Source organism: Heptranchias perlo, unplaced genomic scaffold (assembly GCF_035084215.1).
Source record: "Heptranchias perlo isolate sHepPer1 unplaced genomic scaffold, sHepPer1.hap1 HAP1_SCAFFOLD_55, whole genome shotgun sequence".
NCBI lineage: Eukaryota > Metazoa > Chordata > Chondrichthyes > Hexanchiformes > Hexanchidae > Heptranchias > Heptranchias perlo.
This window is the reverse complement of record NW_027139570.1, coordinates 5,126,258-5,149,657: the sequence shown is the minus strand read 5'-3', so window position 1 is coordinate 5,149,657 and position 23,400 is coordinate 5,126,258. Positions and strand designations below refer to the sequence as shown.

At 44.3% G+C, this 23,400-nt stretch overlaps 7 non-coding genes across 7 annotated transcripts; 3 read left to right on the top strand and 4 right to left on the bottom strand.

Annotated features, from left to right (window-relative positions):
• Positions 1-1,923: 1,923 nt before the first annotated feature.
• On the top strand, positions 1,924-1,996 carry trnak-cuu (transfer RNA lysine (anticodon CUU)). Its single transcript has one exon. It is a non-coding gene; the product is annotated as a tRNA-Lys (tRNA).
• Positions 1,997-5,526: 3,530 nt separating this feature from the next.
• trnav-uac (transfer RNA valine (anticodon UAC)) lies at positions 5,527-5,599 on the bottom strand. Its single transcript has one exon. It is a non-coding gene; the product is annotated as a tRNA-Val (tRNA).
• Positions 5,600-6,753: 1,154 nt separating this feature from the next.
• Positions 6,754-6,822, top strand: trnak-cuu (transfer RNA lysine (anticodon CUU)). Its single transcript has one exon. It is a non-coding gene; the product is annotated as a tRNA-Lys (tRNA).
• A 78-nt stretch (positions 6,823-6,900) lies between these two features.
• trnal-cag (transfer RNA leucine (anticodon CAG)) lies at positions 6,901-6,983 on the top strand. Its single transcript has one exon. It is a non-coding gene; the product is annotated as a tRNA-Leu (tRNA).
• A 2,066-nt stretch (positions 6,984-9,049) lies between these two features.
• On the bottom strand, positions 9,050-9,122 carry trnav-aac (transfer RNA valine (anticodon AAC)). The gene has a single exon. It is a non-coding gene; the product is annotated as a tRNA-Val (tRNA).
• Positions 9,123-9,560: 438 nt separating this feature from the next.
• trnan-guu (transfer RNA asparagine (anticodon GUU)) lies at positions 9,561-9,632 on the bottom strand. The gene has a single exon. It is a non-coding gene; the product is annotated as a tRNA-Asn (tRNA).
• Positions 9,633-16,061: 6,429 nt separating this feature from the next.
• On the bottom strand, positions 16,062-16,134 carry trnav-cac (transfer RNA valine (anticodon CAC)). Its single transcript has one exon. It is a non-coding gene; the product is annotated as a tRNA-Val (tRNA).
• Between the last annotated feature and the right edge of the window lie 7,266 nt (positions 16,135-23,400).

Genomic DNA, 23,400 nt, shown 5'->3' with positions numbered 1-23,400 from the left:
TTTGATGACACCTCTATGAAGCGCTTTGGGATATCCCCCAGAAGTGGGAGTCACCAGTTCACTTTCTCACTTAACACTATCATCTAACCTTGGCTGGACTAAACAGATGTTTTCGTGGTGTAATGGTTATCATGTTGACCTCACACACGAAAAACTCCCGGTTTAATCCCGGGTCAGAAACAATTTGCTGGAACTTGCTCCTCACAAACTTCCAGGCGCGAGCTTTCCCTCGTGTAAATTGGGCTGCAATCCTTTCACATTCAACAACGGCTGCACCAGATTCCTGGTCTCATAAACACTGAACATTTTTAAGCAGACTCCTAAAATAAAGTGCAAAAAATCAGAAGGGATGAAAGTCAGAAAAGTTAGCATAGTTTCGATAGTCACTCGGCAAACTTGTTAGCATTTCGTTCAGTGCGAAACAGAAAGTTGTGGGTTTATTAATGGTTATTAAAATAATTATCTCAGAGACTTGAATTATTCTGTGTAATTAAGTGAATTGTTTTGTAAATACAAATGCCCTAACTGGAAATCGAACGCGGGCCGTGGTAGTAAGAGCGCAAAATCGTAACCATTAGACGACTAAGTAGCTCGATAAAAAAAGTATATAAAAATATATTTCTGATTTGTTAGATGTAAATGCATTTCATGACTGCTAATTACAAAATGCACCTACATGTATCTGTATTATTTATTCACTTATTGGTGTGTACATATTGTAAATGGATTTAGATGTATCTGTATTATTTATTCATTTATTGGGGTGTATATATTGTAAATGTATTTTCTGGATATTTATTTCTCTATCTCTTATTTTTCATTACACACAAATACATAACACAGATACAGAGATATAATGATAACCACCACACAGTTACACCCACATGTATTTATAAGTGTCAAAGATGCAATCATATATATTTATAACAAGATATATCATATTGTAAAAAATAATCCAAATAAATTTATAAATGGCACACGTAACATAAACACTCACTTTATAAAGAAGCAAAGAAGCATGACATCCATTTATACACATCCATAATTTAAATTTTCACACCTGTGAGCAAACCTGAACAAAGTCCACACACCGAAAGTCTCAGCGTTTTTCAGATGCTGCCCTTCCTGTTATGCATTTTTAACAGTTCCTTCCCTGTGATGTGATGATTCTGGGTGCCGGGTGTGTGCAATTGGATTTGCTGCAGTCATGCTGCCGCGGACAGGTGAAGGCTGCTTCTGAGGCTGCCTGACACCCGGTGGGAGTGGGCGGGGATTTGGTAATCTGAAATAAATGAAACGGTGTATGAGAAACTTATCTAAAGGTAAACATGCAAGTTCCTGCTATTGGATCTCGTGGCGCAACGGTAGCGTGTCTGATTTCAGATCAAGCGGTTGCGTGTTCAAATCACGTCGAGATCACACTCTTATTTCGCGCTGGTCGGACTCTGAATAATTCCGGAGTTCGCATTGTATTCCCTTTTTCACAATAAACAGAACCCTGCTCTAAATTCTGCCCCACTGGTTCCCCAGTGTCAGGGAGAGAAACGTCTGATTCACTCATTGATTTATTGCAAGAAACATACACAAGCACACATATTAATTCAAAATCAGCCTGCAGCTGCACACGCACAGAGATAAGCACAGCCAGAGAGACAGGCCAACAACCGGAAATAGACAAACCGGTTTCTCAGAGAATTGCCTGTACCTCCACGGTCGAATGTAAGGGCTTTTGTTGTTCGCTTTCGTTCCACACCTTGGAATTCAGGATAATCTGGTGCGTGGTTTATCGGAAAAGGCATGGGCGCAATGGCCCGAATGGCCTGCTTCTGAGCTGTATCCTTCCACGATTCTAAACTCAGCCCCTGGGGCGGAGCCAGCAGCTGCCTCACTGCAATAACAGACCAATTGGAGATAATTCAGCAGACCCGGATTGCTCAGTCGGTAGAGCATGAGACGCTTAATCTCAAGGTCGTGGGTTTAAGCCCCACGTTGGGCGAATTATGTTTTAAACTTTTACGCTGCTTTCGCAAGTGAACCCTCCGCTTGCTTGACTGTCAGTGCAAGAGACGAGTCTGCAAGTGCCGCGTCCTGTGCAATGGTCTAAAAATTTATGAGGAGCAGAAGGTTATTCGGGGTTCAGATACACAAACCTCTCTGATGAGCCTGAGATTTTGTCAGAGGTTGCTGTCTCCCCGACATCTCTTGCCCTCTTACGAGGCACTTGCTCTGGTTTCAATTTCCAAACTGGGTGAGTTGGTGATCGGGTGTAGGAGAGCTGGTTTGTGATCTGAGTCGGAGACTCATCGGCCCCGGGTAAGAGAGAGAAAAAAATCAGTCCAGGCCCGGCCCTAATCTGCGGATGTGGAAGAAAACACGGGAGGAGGGTGCGGTGTGACATCCATGTCAAACCAACTGCCCGAACAAAGCTGGCCACAGTCACAGAATCAGAATGGCTACTTCCTGAGGGAGGGGAGGCCGGTTCAAGTGGAAAAAGGATCCGGACGAGAATGATCTGATTCATAAGGTTAGGGGAGGGAAATTAAGGAGCTCCTTCGGAACGTTAATTACTTGAAAATGAAGACTTTTTCCTGTGTAACTTGTGTGGTTTTGATGAATGAAATGTTTGTAAAAAGGCATCCGTAGAGAAGGATTGAGAGCTTTTAGGACTCGAGGGGAAATGAGGAGGTTTTTTTCACACAGAGGGTTGTTCTGATCTGGTAGCCATTCGCTGAAAGGCTGGTGGAAGCAGCTTTCATAGGAACTTTCAAAAGGCAATTGGACAGGTACTTGAAGAGGACTGATTTGCAAGGTTACGGGGAAAAGGCTGGGTTTTTTGGACGAAATTGGACAGCTCTTTCAAAGAGTAGGCAGGGCAACACGGCCGAATGGACTCCTTCTGTGCTGTAAAATTGTATGATTCTCTTGCATGATTTTAGTGTGGGACAGGAGAGATGTTGTTTAAAGAGAAGTAAAAGTGTCCCAATCCGAGCAGAGAGAGGTGACTGGTCAGTTCCCCTCTGTCCAGTATAAATCACCAGCGGTTTTTTGTGGTGTAGTGGTTATCAGTTCGCATTGCAAGCGAACGGCCCTGCTTTCGATCCTGGGCGGACAATTTATGTTGCAATTGCTGTTCACATTCTATATTAATGACTTGGGTGGGGGACCGAGTGTAATGTATCCAAGGTTGCTGATGATAAAAAGGTAGGTGGGAAAGTAAGCCGTGAGGAGGACGCAAAGGGAGGTGGACAGGTTAAGTGATTGGGTAAGAAGGTGGCAGTTGGAGTATCAGGTGGGAAAATGTGAAATTGTCCACTTTGGTAGGAAGAATAGAAAAGCAGAATATTTTTTAAAAGGTGAGAGTCCAATAAATGTTGTTATTCATAGTTGGGTGTACTTGTAAACAAATCACAGAAAGTTAACATGCAGGTACAGTAAGCTATTAGGAAGAAAAATGGTATGTTGGCCTTTTTGCAAGGAGGTTGGAGTATAAGAGTAAGGAAGTCTTGCTGCAATTAAATAGGGCTTTGGTGAGAACACACCTGGAGTACTTTCATGTAGTCTACTTGGATTTTAGCAAGGCTTTTGACAAGGTCCCAATTGGCAGACTGGTCAAAAAAGATGTGATTGCACTAGAGAGGGTACAGAGGAGATTTACGAGGAGGTTGCCAGGGCTGGAGATTTTTGGCTGTGAGGAAAGATTGGAGAGGCTGGGGTTGTTTTCTTTGGAACAGAGGAATCTGAGGAGTGATTTAATTGAGGTGTACAAAATTATGAAGGGCCGAGATAGAGTGGATGGGAAGGACCTATTTACCATAGCAGGGAGGTCAATAACCAGGGGGCATAGATTTAAAGTGATTGGTGGAAGGATTAGAGGGGAGCTGAGGAGAAATGTTTTCACCCAGACGGTGGTGGGGGTCTGGAACTCACTGCTGAAAGGGTGGGAGAGGCAGAATCCCTCGTTACATTTAAAAAATACTTGAATTTGCACCTGAAGTGGTGCAACCTGCAAAGCGACGGACCGATTGCTGGAAAGTGGGATTCGGCTGGTTGGTTCATTTTCGGCCGACGCGCACGCGATGGGCCGAATGGACTCCTTGTGTGCCGTCAATTTGGGATGATTCTGCAAAAGTGGCAAGTGTTTTTTTGTAACAGCAAATTCCCTGACCGGGAATCAAACCCAAGCCGCGGCGGTGAGAACGGCGAATCCGAACCACTGGACCATCAGGGAAGGCATGAAAAGTTTCGCAATATATCTGGGAGTGTTTGTATTAGGTTCAAATAATATTTATGGTTTCGTGACTGTTAGTTGCAAATGTATTTACATGAATCTGTATTATTTATTTATTTATTGAGGTGTATATATTGTAAATCTACTTCTGGCGCTGATAAGAGTCCATATAATTCCGCAATTAATGTTTCATTTGCGTTTTCACAATAACAGGTCTGTCTCACTGGTTCCCCAGTGTCAGGGAGGGAAGTGTCTGATGCCCTCTTTTATTTAATGTTACAAACGGAAGACAAACGCTCGTATTCGTTCAAAATCAACCTGAAGGTGGACACACACACACAGATAAACACAGCCAATGATATGGTCGTCATGTTGGGATTGCTGCACATGCATACCCAGGGGCGAGTTTACTGCAATGATAGACAAGAGCGGCTGAGTTTTTCAGTCCCGGTTAGCGAAGTCGATAGAGTGTGCGACTCCAAATCTCAGGGGCGTGGGCTTCAGCCTCATGTTGGGCGTATTCTGATTTAACATTTTTATGTTGCTTTCAGGGGTGAACCCAAGCTCTGACTCCCCCCGACCTCCCGTGCAGTGTCACCGCGCACATTGTGGCCGCGCCCGGGCTGATTTCTCTCTCTCTCACCCGGGACTGCTGAGTCTGCTGTACCCTGATCACCAACTCACCCAGTTTGTGAATTTAAACCGGAACAGGTGTCTCGCAAAGGGCAAGAGAAGTAGGGAAGGCTGCAACCTCTGACAAAATCTCATTCCCATTAAAGATTTGTGTATCTGAATCCCGAACATTTTCTGCAACTTTTAAAAGTTTTGACATTCACTATACAGGACGCGGCACCTCGAGACTCGTCTCTGACACTCACAGTAATGCGTTGGGCTGTTTTCACTCGTAAAACAGCTCTTGTCATATTGTGATATTGTCTTAGACTCCCTCCCCAGCGGAAAGGGTTTGTCTATCTCCCTTTCAAAATCCTAAAAAGCCTTCTATATTCCAGGGAATACAAGTATGTAACCGCTCCTCATAATTTAACCCTTCGATCCCTGCTAACATTCTGGTAATTCAGGGCTGCGCTGCTTCCAAGGCAAAAAAAACCCTTTTGGAGTAAAAGGGAATAAAATTTAAAATGAGCGTCACTGAGGATCAGTTTTCTATCACTCAAAGTTATCTGCTCAATGAAGTAAAAGATGCAGCTTACAAAGAACAAGGGAGCAGCCACTGTCTCCCTTTTTGGCAGGAGAAGAAAATTAACCTGGATGTTCATGGAGACCAAGTTCCAACATAATGTTTCTGCCCGGGATCGAACCGGGGACCTTTCGCGTGTAAAGCAAATGTGATAACCGCTACACTACAGAAACAGATGGCATGCTGCTTAACGCAATGGGCAACTGAATGGTGTCCTCTCTCTGCTCGTACTTGGAATGTGTTCTTTCAAGTCCAGCAAGAGATTCAGACAGTGGCTGCTCCCCCTTTTCTTTAAAAACTCTCAGGGTAATGGCTTTGAGCCCCATGTTGGGCGAGTACCGTTTTAAACTTTTCTGCTGCTTCCACCGGTGAGCCCCAGCTCTGACACTTCCCCCACCCCCTCCCTCCGTCTCACCGCGCACGATGGGGCCGCGCCCGGGCTGAATCTCTCCAATTAGGTTTCCGCCCCAGTCGCAGCATGAAATGGTCCTTATCAAAGTCACAAATGATACTCCATGTGACTACCACCATGATAAACTATCCCTCCTCATCCTTCTCAAATACAATATCTCACCGTGCTGTTATGCTGTTAGACGAGTTTCCTCTCTCTGCTCCTATTTGCAATGTGTTGCTTTTCCGATTGATAACACTTAGTATCATCGTATTATGTTAGTCCACAAGAGGAGATCATTCGGCCCATCGTGCCTGTGCTGGGTCAAACACACGTATTCGTTCAAAATGCGTTCAGAGATGGATTGAGTGCTTTGTTATCAGAAAGTTGCCTGAACCCCCACAGTCCACAGCTTTCCTCCTCGCTATCAACCACACGGCCTATTTTTGTGTCACCCGCAGATTTCTTAATCATGCCCCCTAAGTTTCGGTCCAAATCGTTAATGTGGAGCACAAAAAGCAAAGGACCAAGTACCGAGCCCTGCGGCACCCCACTAGAAACAGCCTTCCAGCCACAAAAACACCCGTCGACCATGACACTTTCCTTCCTGCCACTGACCTAATTTTGGATCCAACAAGCCACATTCCCTTGGATCCCATGGTCCTTTCCTTTTTTGAACAATCTGCCATGTGGGAACTTTTCAAAAGCCTTGCTAAAATCCATGGAGACGACATCAATTGCGCTACCCTCATCGATCCTTCTTATCACCTCCTCGAAAAATTCAATCAGGTTCGTCAGACACAACTTCCCCTGAACAAATCCATGCTGACTGTCCTTGATTCGTCCGTGCCTCAGAATTGATTCCAATGATCTGAAATGGAGTCTTTCTCCTGCTTGCTGCAATAACAGATAAGGTGGTGAAAAGCACGAAAACCCGCCTAGCTCAGTCGGTAGAGCATGAGACTCTTAATCTCAGGGTCGTGGTTTCGAGCCCCACGATGAGCGAGTATCATTTTAAACTTTTATGTTGCGTTCACTGGCCAACGGTGCAGAATTGATGCAGAATGAAATGTTAAATTTGTAGTCAGGATGGCCGAGCGGTCAAAGGCGCTGCGTTCAGGTCGCAATCTCTTCTGGAGGCGTGGGTTCGAATCCCACTTCTGACAATGCTTATTTTTACGAAGACGTGAAAATATTTTATTTGTGGATTGGGCTGCAGCTGATTTTTCGACCAAGTTGATTTACTCCTCCCACAAAAGCAACTGGCTTTGTGATGGAAATGTGACTTGAGAAGTTTCAAACGGTGAAATGTTTGACATATTAATGATCTGGACAAAGAAATAGAACAGCAGTGGGAAACATTTAAAACGGTGATCAATAGAGTCCAGGAGAAATATATCCCACTAAAAAGCAAGAACAAACCAGCCAGAAATGACACACCAGAGATGAATAAAGAAACAAGGGCAAAATTGAAACTGAAGAAAAAGGCCCACACTGGACAATAAAGGAGAGAGGGGAATGTGAAAAGACTGGGAAAGAAGTCTAAAGAACTATTAGAAAGGCAAGAAGGAATATCAAAAAAAGCAAAGTATTCGAGACACATCAACAGCCAAAAAAAGTTTAGGATATGAATAGGGCCACTCAGGGATACACACGACAAACTCACAGGCAATGACAGCGAAATGGCAGAAATATTAAATAATCACTTTGCTTCAGTATTTACCAGGGAGACTGGTATTTTGGGCGTGACAGTAGAAGAAGAGATCAAAAAGATATGTAAAGACATTTAAGATCCAAAGGGGGGAGATAATTGATAAAAGAATCAATCTTAGAGAGGAAATTTCCTGTTTGGAGCCTAACCAGAGTTTCAAACCGCTCAGCCACGCTAATTTCCATATTACTAATCAGGAGCTTATTTCACAGGGACACGATTACTCCGCTCCATTTAGGGAGGCTACGTTAAAGGCGGAAATTGATCTATTAATAGAATCATAGAATAACATAGCGCCATTCGGCCCATCGTGCAAGTGCCAGCTCTCTGAAAGAGCTGTCCAGTTAATCCCACTCTCCTGCTGTTTCCCCATAGCCCTGAAAAAGTTTCCATCCAAGCGTTTATCCAATTCCCTTCTGAAAACTGTGAGTTAAGAAAAACAATATTGAAAGGGGTGATGGGGCCTCTGCAGTGTCGATGTGGAGTGTGTGATGATTGAAGTTATCAAGATGGTTGCTTTACACATGGTATGTTGTGCAATCATCCTGAAATATCTTCAATATCCAATACAAATTGAATCGCAAACCTGACGGACCAACACTGGAAAACAAGTCATGAGTGAACGCAAATCATCTGGGACCCGTTTTCAGCCTCACGGCACTTTAAATAAAGTGAAATAACTTTGCATTGAAAAGATTTGGAACTTGCATCTGTGCCTTTATCTGTTCCATTTCTTAAAGTTGCTGGCGTCTGATGCTGGACACGCCTCTGCTCCCTCTATTGAACAAGAAAGGAGATGTTTGACGTTGACGGAATCTGTTGGTTATGAGCTCATCCTTTACATTGAGTGGGTTCGCGTCCTTTAAACGGCGTCAAATTTAGCCCAGCGGTGAACTGCGCAGCAAGCAAGTTCATCACCGTCTCACCGCGGGCACTGACTGACACGTTTATCATTATTTCTTTCAGACCGAAATAAATAGGAACCGTGATTTTAAATTTGCACTAAGTGATTTTTAGGTGGTCGCCTTTAAATGTTTCAAAGGCGACTCCGAATTTATGATAGTCCGGCCATTTCACCAGCCGTGTTGAAAACAAAACATGTCTCTAACTTTCGCGTCTTTTTTCGAAAGGCAAAAAACATATTTCCCGTGACCTCTGAAGGATGGACAAGTACATTTCAGAAAGCTGAAGCAAGTTAACCAGCCTTTTAATCCGGAGTCAGACCTTTGCGCCACGCACTCTGAAGACAGGATCCTGGATGTTATTATATTTTTGAATGTTTCTTAAACACCGTTTCATATCTTGGTTGAATGGATGAGTCTTATCAAATCTCCGCCAGGTCCCACCGGGTGTGAGACAGTATTGGAAGCAGCCTTCACCCCCAATATCACGCTGGCTTTCATCGCCTGCTCTCAGCGGACTGCATTAACAGGGCTTGGAGAGATGGACTTTGTTCACATTTAATGAGCAATGTGAATCGTTCAATATTTAATCATTTTTAATGGGGACAACGTTTCAAAATATTTCCGCCTGGTTTCGAACCGGGGACTTTTCGCGTGTTGGGCGAACGTGATAACCACTACACTACGGAAACCTGACACCTCCAACCTCGTGATAGGGATATAACCCCTCAGCCAAACTAATTTCCGTATTACTGTCCAGGAGCTCATTTCACAGGGATACATTCACTGCGCTGTATTTCGGAAGGCTGCAGAGAAGGATCGGTGACGATGGTCAGGCAGGGAATCCCAGAGCATCGCGCCCACACAAACATTTCACTGTTTTTTATCATGTGCCTGATATCCGACCGCAGTGTAAATTATGGCGAATCAGGCATGCTCAGATGACATTGTTCACAGAGTGTTTTCTTGCAGCCAAATCACACATTAGAAAACATGAAATGAGATGAAGAGATCGGAGCCATTTAAAGTGCTCCCAGTTGCTGCTGATCAGGAATTGAAACATGGCATTGGCTTCAGTGCTATCAGAATGAGGCAATGAATCCAAAAGTGGGAAGAAAAAGGTGCAATTTTCGTCCTGGGTGGGCTCGAACAACCAACCTTTCGGTTAACAGCCGAACGCGCTAACCGATTGCGCCACAGAGACCGGCTGGTCCTTTTTCTTGCAAGATACACTAAAGCAGCGTGTCACCGAGCCAAAGTTACATGTTGCAGCCACAGAAATGCAATTGTCCACTATCAGTCTTACTTTTCCAGAAATAAAGGATGGGACATTGTTTGTGGAAACATGGAAACGGTCTGGTCTCGCTCGCAGCATCGATATCACCGACAACCAGCTCTCCTGCAACCGGCGCGCCCACCGGTGCTTTGTCTGTTTGTTGGTTGCACTGTGGGAGATCCTTCGCCACACTGACTGCAGCGGTTTAAAAAGCCGGCTCACCACCACCTTCTCAAGGGCTTTTTGGGATGGGCAATAAATGCCGGCCTCGCCAGCGACGCCCCCATCCCATGAACGAATAAAAAGAAAATATTCTGAGCGTCCTGATGCTGATGTCAGGTTTTGATCCCTGATCTGCAGTAACTGGGAGCTGAAATATTAATTGTACCGAATGCAAACACTCCCTGATATATTTAACACTCTTACATGCCTTCCCTGCTGGCCTCGTCGTTCGGCTTCGGTGTTTTCATCACGGCGGCCTGGGTTGGGAATATGCTGTTACAAAAAAGAATTGCCAATTTTGTCGAATCACAGCAAACTTACGGCACAAAAGCAAGCCATTCGGCCCATCCTGTCCGCACCGGCCGGAAATGAGCCACTCAGCCGAATGCCACTTTCCAGCACTCGGTCTTTCACCTTGTAGGTTACGCCACTTCAAGTGCATATCCAAGTATTTTTTTAAATGTCACGAGGGATTCTGCCTCGACCACCCAGTCAGGCAGTGAGTTCCAGACCCCTACCACCCTCTGGGTGAAAAAAATTCTCCTCAGCTCCCCTTAAATCCTTCCACCAATCATTTAAAATCTATGCCTCCAAGTTATTAACCTCCCTGCTAAGGTAAATATGTCCTTCGCCTCCACTCTGTCTGGGCCCTTCATAATTTTGTACACCTCAATTAAATCACCACTCAGCCTCCTCTGTTCCAAAGAAAACAACCCCTGACTATCCAATCTTTCCTCACAGCCAAAATTCTCCAGCCATGGCAACCTCCTCGTAAATCTCCTCCGTACCCTCTCTAGTGCAATCGCAGCTTTTTTGACCAGTCTGTCATTTGGGACCTTGTAAAAGCCTTGCTAAAATCCATGTAGACGACATCAAAGTACTCCAGGTGTGTTCTCACCAAAGCCCTATTTAATTGCAGCAAGACTCCCTTACTCTTATACTCCAACCTCCTTTCAAAAAGGGCAACATACCATTTTTCTTCCTAATTCCTGTTCCTGCATGTTAACTTTCTGTGATTTGTTTACAAGTTCACCAAACTCCCTCTGAATACCGACATTTATTGGACTCTCACCTTTTAAAAAATATTCTGCTTTTCTATTCTTCCTACCAAAGTGGACAATTTCACATTTTCCCACTTTATCCTCCAACTGCCACCTTCTTACCCAATCACTTAACCTGTCCACCTCCCTTTGCGTCCTCCTCACGGCTTACTTTCCAACCGACCTTTGTATCATCAGCAAACTTAGATACATTGCACTCGGTCCCCTCATCTCAGTCATTAATATAGATTGTAAACAGCAATTGCAACTTAAATTGTCCGCCCAGGATCGAAAGCAGGGCCGTTCGCGTGTAAAGCGAACTGGTAACCGCTGCTGACTTATACTGGGCAGAGGGGAACTGACCAGTCACCTCTCTCTGCTCTGATTGGGACATTTTTACTTCTCTTTAAACAACATCTCTCCTGTCCCACACTAAAATCATGGACCAGAATCATAGACTATTACAGCACAGAAGGAGGCCATTCGGCCGTGTTGCCGTGCCTACTCTTTGAAAGAGCTGTCCAATTTAGTCCAAAAAACCCAGCCTTTTCCCCGTAACCTTGCAAATCAGTTCTCTTCAAGTACCTGTCCAATTGCCTTTTGAAAGTTCCTATGAAAGCTGCTTCCACCACCCTTTCAGGGAGTGGCTACCAGATCGGAACAACCCTCTGTGTGAAAAAAAAAATCTCCTCATTTCCCCTCTAGTCCTAAAAGCTCACAATCCTTCTCCACGGATGCCTTTTTACAAACATTTCATTCATCAAAACCAAACAAGATACTCTGGAAAATGTCTTCATTTTCAAGTAATTAATGTTCCGAAGGAGCTCCCTAATTTCCCTCCCCTTTATGAATCAGATCATTCTCATCCGGATCTTTTTCCACATGAACCGGCCTCCCCTCCCAGGGGCTGAGTTCAGAATCTTCGAAGGATACAGCTCAGAAGCAGGCCATTCGGGCCATCGCGCCCGTGCCTTATCCAACAAACCATGTACCAGATTCTCCTGAATTCCAGGGTGTGGAACGAAAGCGAACAACAAAAGCCCTGACATTCGACCGTGGAGGTACAGGCAATTCTGTGACAAACCGGTTTGTCTTTTTCCCGGTTTTTCCCTGTCTATCTGACTGCGTTTATCTCTGTGCGTGTGGAGCTGCAGGCTGATTTTGAATTCATAAGTGTGTTTGTGTATGTTTCGTGCAATAAATAAATGAGTGAATCAGACGCTTCTCTCCCTGACACTGGGGAACTAGTGAGGCAGAATTCAGAGCAGGGTTCTGTTTATTGTGAAAAAGGGAATGCAATATGAATTCCGGAATTATTCAGAATTCTACCAGCGCTAAAACCAAATGCGACCCCCGCCGTGATTTAAATACGCAGCTTTCTGATTTAGATTCAGACGCGCTAACGTTGCGCTACGAGGTCTGATGGTAGCGATCGGGTTATTTACCTTTATGAAAGTTTCTCATGCACCATTTCATTTATTTCAGATTTCCAAATCCCGCCCACTCCCACCGGGTCTCAGGCAGCCACAGAAGCAGCCTTCACCTGTCCGCGGCAGCATGACTGCAGCAAATCCAATGACACACACCCGGAACCCAGAATCATCACATCACAGGAAAGGAACTGCTCAAAATACATAACAGGACGGGCAGCATCTGAAAAAACGCTGAGACTTTCGGTGTTTGGACTTTGTTCAGGACTGCTAACAGGACGGTGTGAAAATTTAAACTATGGATGTGTATAAATGGATGTCATGCTTCTTTATAAATTGAGTGTTTAAGTTATGTGTGCCATTTATAAATTTATTTTGATTATTTTTACAATATGATATATCTTGTTATAAATATATATGATTGCACCTGTGACACTTATAAATACATTTGGGTGTAACTGCTTGGTGGTTATCATTATATCTCTGTGTATCTGTGTTATGTATTTGTGTGTAATGAAAAGTAAGACATAGAGAAATAAATATCCGGAAAATACATTTACAATATATACCCCACAAAAAAGGAATAACTAAAAGATATATCTAAATAGATTTGTAAGCAGCAGTCATGAAATGCATTTACATCTTACAAATCAGAAATATATTTTCAATCTAACACGGCTGCAGCCCAATATATTTATAACCATCTGTTGACAATGTATAAGTCGGGTTTATGGTTATCGAGTGGTTAGAATTCGGCGCTTTCAGCACTATGGCCCGGGTTTGATTCCCGGTCAGCGCATTTGTTTTTACAAAACAGTTCACTTAATTACGCAAAATTATACAAGTCTCTTAGATGATTCTTTCAATTACCATTAATAAATCCACAACTTTCTGGTTCACACTGAACGAAATGCTAACAAGTTTGCCGAGTAAATGTCGAAACGACGCGAACTTCTCTGACTTTCATCCCTTCTCATTTTACGCACTTTATTTTTGGAGTCTGCTTCAAAGTGTTCAGTGGTGATGAGACGAGGAATCTGGTGCAGCCGTTGTTGAATGTGAAAGGATTGCAGCCCAATTTACACGAGAGAAAGCTCGTGCCTGGAGGTTTGTGAGGAGCAAGTTCCAGCAAATTGTTTCTGTCCCGGGATTAAACCGGGAGTTTTTCGCGTGTGACGCCAACATGATAATCATTACACCACGAAAACACCTATTTAGTCCAGCCCAGGTCAGATGGAAGTGTTAAGGGAGAAAGTGAACTGCTGACTCCCACTTCTGGGGGATGTCCCAAAGCGCTTCATAGAGGTGTAATCAAAAACATGGAATCATGGAATCGCAGGAGTCCATTCGGCCCATCGTGCGTTGGCCAGCTCTTTAAAATAAATGGTGCAATTTTAAAGGGGGTGCAGGAACAGAGAGACCTGAGGGTATACGTACACAAATCTTTGAAGGTGGCAGGACAAGTTGAAGAGATTGTAAACGAAAACGTATTCGGAATCGTTGACTTTATTAATAGAGGCATAGAGTACAAAAGCAAGGAACTTATGCTGAACCTTTATAAATCACTGGTTAGACCCCAGCTGGCCATCACACAATTCTGCACACCACACTTTAGGAAGGATGTCAAGGCCTTGGAGAGGGTGCAGAGGTGATTTACTAGAATGGTGCCAGGGATGAGGGATTGCAGTGAGGTGGAGAGACTGGAGAAGCTGGGGTTGTTCTCCTTAGAGCAGAGACGGTTAAGGGGAAATTTAACAGGGGTCTTCAAAATCATGAACGGTTTTGATAGAATAAATAAGGAGAAACTATTTCCAGTGCCAGAAAGAATGGTAACCAGAGGACACAGATTTAAGGTAATTGGCAACAGAGGTGAGATGAGGAGAATGTTTTTACGCAGCGAGTTGTCATGATCTGGAATGCACTGCCTGAAAGGGTGATGGAAACAGATTCAATAATAACATTCAAAGGGGAACTGGATAAATACTTGAAGGGGAAAATTTTGCAGGGCTATGGGGAAAGGGAAGGGGAGCGGGTCTAATTGGATAGCTCTTTCAAAGAGTTGGCGCAGGCACGATGGACCGAATGGCCTCCTTCTGTGATGTTTCCATGCTGTGATTCTATGTTATGGAGGATTTTCTGATGCAGTGGATATTCGGGGCAGAGGACCAAGTGGGGATTGAACTCGACGGCAAGTGTATACAGTTCGTTCAAAGGACTGAAGCCGATGGTTTCATTCCTCCCGTCGTTTAGCAGCAGGAAATTACTCGGCCATGCAGGCGACTTTTTTTGTCTTCATTCATGGGATGTGGGTGTCAATGGCGAGGTCAGCATTTATTGCCCATCCCTAATTGCTCTTGAGAAGGTGCTGGTGAGCCGCCTTCGTGAACTGCACCTTTCATTGACTGTGTCATTGACATTTTCTGGATAGAGAGAAACTATTTCCGCTGGTTGGGGATTCTAGGACTTGGGGGCACAGTCCAAAAATTAGAGCTACATCTTTCAGGAGTGAGATTTGAAAACATTTCCACACACAAAGGATGGAACAAGTTTGGAACTCTCTTTCCCTAACGGCAATTGATGTTTGCTTAATTGCAAATTTTAAATCTGAGATCGATAGCTTTTTGCCAAAAGAACGTATGAAGGGATAAGGGCCAAAGGCAGGTATATGGAGTTCGATCACAGTTCAGCCATGATCTTATCAAATGGCGGAGCGGACTCGAGGGGCTGAATGGCCTACTCTAATTCCGATGGTACATTTCCCCAAGTGTCTGCTCTCTCCATAGTTGCGACCTTGTGTTTAAAGCATATTTTCGTTTAAAGGTTCGTTTAGGGATGAGCCGGTGGGCGTCAAAACGTGCCGTGGATCGAGACCGGGTTGGTTATTGCGGGAAGAGCAAATCAACTGGGCCGAAAAATCAACTGCAGCTCAAGCAAGAAATAAAATAGGAGTCAAAGTAACCAATGTCGGAAGTGGGAAGGAGACTGCGACCTGAAAGCAGTGCCTTAGACCGCTCGGCCATCCTGACGGATAAATAGCACTTTGCCTCGCCACCCTTTCCACATTGAGACCCCCCCCCCCCCGGAGAAAGGTTCATTCACTCGAGTGCTTGGTGATATAAGTGCTGCTGGAAAGTCTCGGTGAGCGAGATGCCACCTCCCCGGGTTTTCCTGAGCCTATTGTACTTTATTCCTATTTAATGACGGGAATATTCGCAATCAGTAGCCAAAAAGGATTAAAAGCTGAATCACAGAGAAATGGAAATCCTCGTTAAATCTGATAATGCTGTAAGTAAAACTCGCTGGTGGTCCAGTGGTTAAGATTCGCCGCTTTTACCACTGCGGCCGGGGTGCGATTTCCAGCCAGAAGAGCAACTTTTGAACACTTGTTATATTAATCGCATGGAAGAAAAAAAAAACAATATTTTTGTTATTCACCATTAATTAACCTATAACGTTATTTTGCAGAATGAAAGGCCACTGAGGGATGTTGGAAAAGTTTAATAATGTCTTTTGTGCGATGAACTTTTTATTCCTTCTCATTTTACACACTGTATTTTGAAGGGCTCCGTTTAAAATGTTCAGTGCTCGTGAGACCACGAATTTGTGTCGAACTGAACAAAACAGGCTCTTTCACAGAGGACTGAAAAATCTGCCCCAAAATAATGTTCCCGCCCGGGATTGAACCGGGAACCTTTCGCGTGTGAGGCGAACGTGATAACCACTACACTACGGAAACCTCTGATCTGGTTACCAGCCAGAAGTTAGAATGACTGTATTGATTCTCATTCATAACTATTCACTTGATCGAAGTTGCACAAGTCACAAAAGAAAAATGTTCATTTCAAAGTTATTAAACTCCCAAATGTGGCCTGCCTTGTTGGGACAGGGGTTGACCCTGACGTCACAGCCTCAACAAAGCATTTTCTCAACATTTCCATTGGGAACAGGAGGAGGCCATTCAGCCCATTGAACCTGTTCCGCCCTTCAATTAGATCAGAGATGATCTGAACCTCAAATCAATTTATCCGCCTTTGCTCGCTATCCCTCGATACCCTTACCCAACAAAAATCTATCGATCTCAGTCTTGAAAGCTTCAATTGACCCCCAGCATTCACAGCCTTTTGGGGGACAGAGTTCCAGACTTCTACTGCCCTTTGTGTAAAAAAGTGCTTCCTGATTTCGAACCTGAATAGCATGGTTCTAATTTTAAGATTATGTCCCCCTCGTTCTTGATTCCCCAGAGGAAATTGATTCTCTCTCTCTCTATTCTATCGAATAATTTAAACATGTTAAACACCTCGCTCAGACCGCCCCTCAATCTTCGATACTCGAGGGAAGACGAGCCCAATCTATGCAGCCTGTCCTCATAATTCAACCTTTTTAGCCCCGGTAACATTCTGGTGAATCTGCTCTGCAACCCCTCCAAGGCCAATCTATCCTTCCTGAGGTGCAGTGTCCAAAACTGAACGCAGTTACTCCAGACGCAGTCCAACCAGAGCTTTATATAACTGGAACATAACTTCCACTTCTTGATATTCCAGCCCCCTGAGATAAAGGCTAACGCTCCGTTAGCCTTTTAAATTATTTTTGGACCCGTCCGTTAGCTTTTACTGATTTATGTAAATGAACCTTTAATTCTCTCTGCTTCTCCACAGTTCCTAGCTTCTTAACATTTGGTAAATACCCTGACCATAGGTCCAAAGTGGATTACCCCGCATTGAACTCCATCTGCCATAGTTTCTCCCACTCACTTAATCTATCAATGTCCCTTTGCAACTTTTCACTCGCATCCACACTACTTACTGTACCACCCAACTTAGTGTCATCAGCAAACTTGGTTATACGACTCTCTGTTCCTTCATCTAAGTCATTGATAAATATGGTGACAAGCTGAGACCCCAGTTACAGATCCCTGGGGGACACCACTAGTCGCATCCTGCCAATTGGAGTATGTGCCCATTGTCCCTACTCTCTGTCTCCTATCTCCTAACCAATTCTCTACCCATGTCAATACATTGCCTCAAGATCCATGTGTTTTCATTTTTGCCAATAGTCTCATGTGTGGAACCTTATCAAATGCCTGCCGGAATTCCATATAAATAATATCATAGGAACATGGGGACAGGAGTAGGCCATTCAGCCCCTCGTTCCTGCTCCGCCGTTTGAGAAGATCATGGCTGATCTGTGATCTAACTCCACATACCCGCCTTTGGCCCATATCCCTTAATACCTTTCATTGCCAAAAAGCTATCTATCTCAGATCTAAATTTAGCAACTGAGCTAGTATCAATTGCCGTTTGTAGAAGAGAGTTTCAAACTTCTACCACCCTTTGTGTGTAGAAATGTTTTCTAATCTTGCTCCTGAAAGGTCCGGCTCTAATTTTCAGACAAAATGGTGGCAAGTTCGCGGGACATCTTGGACAAAATGGCGGCAAGTCCTTCACGGCTGCTGCACAGGGAAAGGAGGAGGCCATTCAGCCCATCAAGCCCGTTTCATCGTTACTGAAGGCCGATCATCCCCTCAAGCCTGTTACATAGAATCAAGAAGAGGCCATTCAGCCCATCGAGCCTGTTATACAGGAACTGAAGGCCATTCAGCCCTTCGAGCCTGTTATACAAGAACTAGACACCAATCAACCGTTCAACCCTGTCAGGTAGCAAAAGGAGGAGGCCATTCAGCCCCTGGAGCACCTTGCACCAGATCTGGTGGCCAATCAGCCCCTCAATCCTGTTACATAGGAACAGGAGGAGGCCACTCTGCCCCTCGAGCGTGTTAACGGGAACTGAAGGCCATCCAGCCCCTCGAGCCCATTACAACGGAACTGGAGGCCAGACAGACCCTCAAGCCTATGACATAGGAACAGGAGGAGGCTATTCAGCCCTTCGAGCCTGTTATACAGGAACTAGACGCCAACCAACCATTCAGGCCTGTCAGATATCAACAGGAGGAGGCCATTCAGCCCCGAGCCCATTACACCAGACCTGGAGGCCAATCAGCCCCTCAAGCCTGTTGCATAGGAACAGCAGCAGGCCATTCAGCCCCTCGAGCATGTTATACGGGAACTGAAGGCCATTCAGCACCTCGAGCCTATTACACTGGAATAGGACTCGGCCATTAAGCCCCTCGAGCTTGTTGCACTGGAACAGAAGGAGGCCATTCAGTCCTTCGATACTGTTATACAGGATCTGGAAGCCTTTCAGCCCCTCACGCATGTTACATAGGAACAAGATGAGTCCATTCAGCCCCTCGAGCATGTTACATAGGAACAAGAGGAGTCCATTCAGCCACACGAGCCTGTTACACAGGAACAATTCAGCTCCTCAACCTGTTCTGCCATTCAATTAGATCATGGCTGATCTGTATCTTAACTCCAACTACCCGCCTTGGTTCCTTGATCCTCAATACCCTTGCCGAACAAAAGTCTATCAATCTCCGTTTTGAAATTTCGGATTGACCCCCAGCCTCAACAGACTTTTGTGGGAGAGAATTCCAGATTTCCACTACCCTTTTGTGAAGAAGAACTTCCTACCATCACCCCTGGGCGGCCGAGCTCTAATTTTAAGGTTATGCCCCTTTGTTCTGGACTCCCCCAACAGAGGAAGTAGTTTCTCTCTATCTACCCTATCAACTCCTTTCATCATCTTAAACACCTCAATTCAATCACACCTTAATCTTCTATATTCAGGGGAATACTAGCCTTGATAATTCAACCTGTCCTCATAATTTAACGCTTTTAGACCCATTATCATTCTGTTGCATCTGTGCTGCAGCCCTTCCAAGGCCAATGTATCCTTCCTGAGGATCAGTGCCCAGAACTGAATGCAGCCCTCCAGATGGGGTCTAACCAGAGCTCTGTACAGCTGGAACATAACTTCCACCCCTTTATATTCCAGCCCTCTTGAAATAAAGGCCGACATTCTATTAGCCTTGTTAATTATTTTTGCAAATGTCCACTAGCTTTTAATCATCTCTGCACTTGGACCACTAAATCTCTCTGCTCCCCACAGTTTCGAGCTCCTCACTATTTAGAAAACTCTCTGATCTATCTTTCTTAGATCCGAAGTGGATGACCTCACATTTCCCGACATTGAACTCCATTTGCCACAGTTTTGCCCACTCATATAATCTCTCATTGTCCTGGGAATGCTTGGTGCCTTTGTTTGGTTGGACAATGCTTTAAATCAGTTCATTATTTTAAAAAGATCACAATTGATTTTTATTTTGTACAGTTTGAACAAGACCATTATTACCCGATCAGTAAAATATCCGTGTTTTTCAGATAATGGAGACAGTTCAGATATATTTGCCTTTTTGTCTACTTTAATGAAGTGAAATTTTGCTGATTTAAAATCAGCAGTATTTCTTAGCTTGAAAAAGCATCTCCTCTGTGAGGTGAGGCTTCACTCTCAATGTCTCAGTGTTTCCGCTTGTCCTGATATCAATGTAACACTTGAAGGGCTCCAGGTAATGAACAGTGAAACCCCTTCAGATTATCTCAGCCCACTCGTTCTATCCAGTGCATAATGGTGCCTGCTCTTCAGAGGGTGACAGATTCACACTAAACTAGGGCTTGTTTTAGACTTTAACTGCCAAACAAATTGATGAAACATTAAGAGAATAAACAGAATAGTAGCAGTAAGACAACAGTTTTACTGTAAAGCTCAACCAGATCATTATTGGAAAATAAAAAATAATAAATAATTCAAAATACCATACGAAACTGTGCCCGAACTTTCGAACATCCTGGTTCTTTGTTGTCTTTTTCTCACAAACTATGGAAGCTGTCGACTTGATTAACATTCTCAGAGATTCCAAACAGACTCACCAGTTTGAAAAAGACAGGCTGATAAATGGCTTCAAAACAGTGACTGGGAGCCAGTCATTTTAAGCAATGGTCTGTTTAATTCAAAAGAAGCTGCCAATCAAAACTGTACGAGGAGAAATGACCCCGGAGGTTTGTATCTGAATCAAATGTTTGACTTTGTGAGTTCAGGCTGCCGTTGAGAGGTGCAGCCTGCCTTTCAGAGGTGCAAACCACTCACGCAATATCGGGGGCCCCCCTGCTGGTGAGAAGCCGCTGAACAGCACAGCCAGGCCTGACTGCTCGCAGGAATCAGGTAAATCACCAGGCAGCACCAATCTCACGGACTGTCTGCATCTCAACGACCGGGTGAAGGTTAATCACGTGGAGGTTTATCGACCATCGCGCCCGGATTCGGGGGTTATCGAATTTAACCCCGTACATATCTTTATATATATATATTACATGGAATACAGCACGGCACAGAAACAGGCCATTCGGCCCAACTGGGTAAATAAGTATCCCATCGAGTCCCCACAGTGTGACTAAGTGATTCCACACTGCACCCAGTGATAGTGTCCCATTGATCCACAGTGTCCCAGCGATCTAGTGCACCCAGTGATCCCAAAGTGAACACAGAGTGACCCGGTGATCCAGCTGCACACCCACTGATAATGCCACAATGCTCCCTAATTGATCCCAGTGATCCCACAGTGCACCCAGAGGTCCCAGTATCCCAGTTCACTGCATTTGTGAAAACGTTTGAGAGACTCTCTTTATATACAACAACTTGCGTGTATAAAATAACATGTCTATATATATATATAATATTTCTACATGTCTATATATATATATATATATGTACATATATAATATTTCTATATTACTTAGAATGGGTAAAGTAGTTTCTCCTCTGACCACATGAAGCTGAAACAAAATGGTGGCCATTAAGGCGGCCATCTTAAACAATATGGCCGCCAGTGTCCCAGTGATGCCACAGGAAGCCAATGATCCCACAATGTCCCACTGATCCCACAATGTCCCACTGATCCCACAATGTCCCACTGATCCCACAATGTCCCACTGATCCCACAATGTCCCACTGATCCCACAATGTCCCACTGATCCCACAATGTCCCACTGATCCCACAATGTCCCAGTGATTCCACAATGTCCCACTGATCCCACAATGTCCCACTGATCCCACAATGTCCCACTGATCCCACAATGTCCCACTGATCCCACAATGTCCCACTGATCCCACAATGTCCCAGTGATCCCACAATGTCCCACTGATCCCACAGTGTCGCATTCATCCCACAATGTCCCAGTGAACCTGCAGTATCCCACTGATCCCATAGCAACCCATGATCCCACAGTGCTCCCAGTGATCCCACAGTGACCCAGACACAATTCACGTGAGCCCCATTGGGTGCAGCCTGTGGTGAAGGCCTCGATCAGTCCCCTGTGGAGAGAAAGCTTCTTTTCCAAGGAATCCTCCTCCTCCCAAAAATTCTCTTTCCACATCTTCATGTTACAGCAATTCCACTAAAAAATCCTTTAATTGATTTTTAAAAATGGATTAAAAACAAAGCAAGCGAATAAAAAAGCACAGCAAGAGCTCAGAGCTCCCTCACACTCACTCACACACACACATTCACACTCAGTCACTCACTCATTCCATGACACAGGCAGGCCATCTCTCAGCAAACACCACTGACAAAAAAAAATCCCAAGTTACAAAGCAGAGAATCTGAAGAAAAGAGTGAAAAGCTGGGACAGAGAGAAACAGAAAGACACTCGGGCAGACTGAAGAGCACATGTTGCTTCTCTCTCTCTCTAATACAAGTTTGCAGGGTTTTCTCTCCTGCTTTGCCACTCAATCCCTCACCCACCCCCTCCCCTAAAAGGTGCTGGTCTGTCTGCCTGTCCTTGGTTAATGTTCGCTGCAAGATTCAAATTGCCCCTGTGCTCATTTTCACTTCTGTTCCTGGAGCAGGGGACAAAAACCCTGGGCATTTTTTGCTACTTCGCCCTTTATGTTGCAGTTTGCAAAGGTGAACGAACTTTACCTTTGCTCTTTTCTCTTGTTTTAATTTGCAGTGGACAAAATTCCAGCAGTTTGTGATCAACTTACAGTTTGTGGCTTTTTCCAATCAGCCAAAGATTTCAAATAAATTCATGACATATAAAAGAGCCAAAGCAATTTTTAAAAAACCCAATATACAGCAAGATCCCTCACTCAGTTACAGGGACAATCTCTCAGCAACATTCATTTACACAGAAACAAAGCCCAATTTATAAAGGAGAAGAATCGAAAGAGTAAAAGATTGAGAAACAGCTTTATCCAGAACAACAACATTATCAGAACATATGAAATAGAAGCAGGAGTAGGCCAATCGGCCCCTCGAGCCTGCTCCACCATTCAATAAGATCATGACTGATCTGATCCGAACCTCAAATCTAAATTCATGTCCAATTTCCTGCCCGCTCCACATAACCCCTAATTCCCTTTACTTCTAGGAAACTGTCTATTTCTGTTTAAAATTTATTTAATGATGTAGCTTCCACAGCTTCCTGGGGTAGCAAATTCCACAGACCTACCACCCTCTGAGTGAAGAAGTTTCTCCTCATCTCAGTTTTGAAAGAGCAGCCCCTTATTCTAAGATTATGCCCCCTAGTTCTAGTTTCACCCATCCTTGGGAACATCCTTACTGCATCCACCCGATCAAGACCCTTCACAATCTTATATGTTTCAAGAAGATCGCCTCTCATTCTTCTGAACTCCAATGAGTAGAGTCCCAATCGACTCAACCTCTCCTCATATGTCCACCCCCTACAACAGCAAATTGTATATATATATATATATATATATATATGTGTGTGTGTGTATTATCAAAACTACTATTACAAGCATCCATGAGGGCTTTGGGGGAAAAGCAGAGCGGGAAATGGGAATAATTGGATCGCGCTTTCAAGGAGCTGGCACAGGCAGGGTGGGCTGAATGGACTCCTCTTGCACCGTGCCTGCTATCAAAATGTGAATCGATGAACAACAACTTCAACGCCATGAACCTGAAACAAAATGGCACCCGAAAGGCGGACATCTTACTGAGGGGCAAGGTGAAGCTTGTTGTGATGAGAGACACAGAGAGTGATAATTTGCTTTTCCTGTAAAATCACTGTTGCACTCTCGTTAA